Source organism: Trypanosoma theileri, assembly GCF_002087225.1.
Source record: "Trypanosoma theileri isolate Edinburgh chromosome Unknown TM35_Tth_1_V1, whole genome shotgun sequence".
In the NCBI taxonomy this organism is placed as follows: Eukaryota; Euglenozoa; class Kinetoplastea; order Trypanosomatida; family Trypanosomatidae; genus Trypanosoma; species Trypanosoma theileri.
In genome coordinates, this window is record NW_021639843.1 from 1,000,674 (window position 1) to 1,001,381 (window position 708).

Here is a 708-nt window from a genome sequence, read left to right on the forward strand (position 1 = left end):
ATATATATATATATATATATATATATATATATATTTATATATTTTTCTTCTTCCTGTATTGTTCGCAAGTAAAGAAATCAAGAACAGTAAACGCAATAAATGAAAAGTCAACTAAAAAAAGAAATACGCACAATGAGCCCAGAAAATTAATTCCGTAGCAGAATTCTTCTTACAGGCCTTTTCATTCTCATTCTTTTCCTTCCTTGATCACTATTAAACTAATGATCCCGTTGATGTTATTCTTCTCGTTGCTATTGTTCTTCCTTCATATCCGAACTATATAAGAATGCACAGGTAGAAATAAACACATAGAGTATGAGAGAGATGTGGAATTAAAACACAAACGCCCAAACACAGACACAGGGGAGAAAAAAAAAAAAAGACAGTACTCCTTCTAAGGGAAGAAAAAAAACAAAAATAAAAAGAATGCCCTCCACCTTCCCACATCATGTACTACTATCAGAGGTAACTCAATTAACACTGTGTGACGTTAAAAAAAAAAAGAGGGAGTGAAAAATCAAAAGCAAAAAAAAAAAATGGGAGTAAAGAAAAAACAAACACTAGATCCGAGAAAGAAGACTAAATTTTTTTAAATCACTTTTTATTTCATAATCTGGATTTTCTTTACCTTTTTCTTTTTATGGTTTCTTTTTATCAGTTAGTTTATTAGTCCTGAGAGTATATATATATATATATATATATATATAT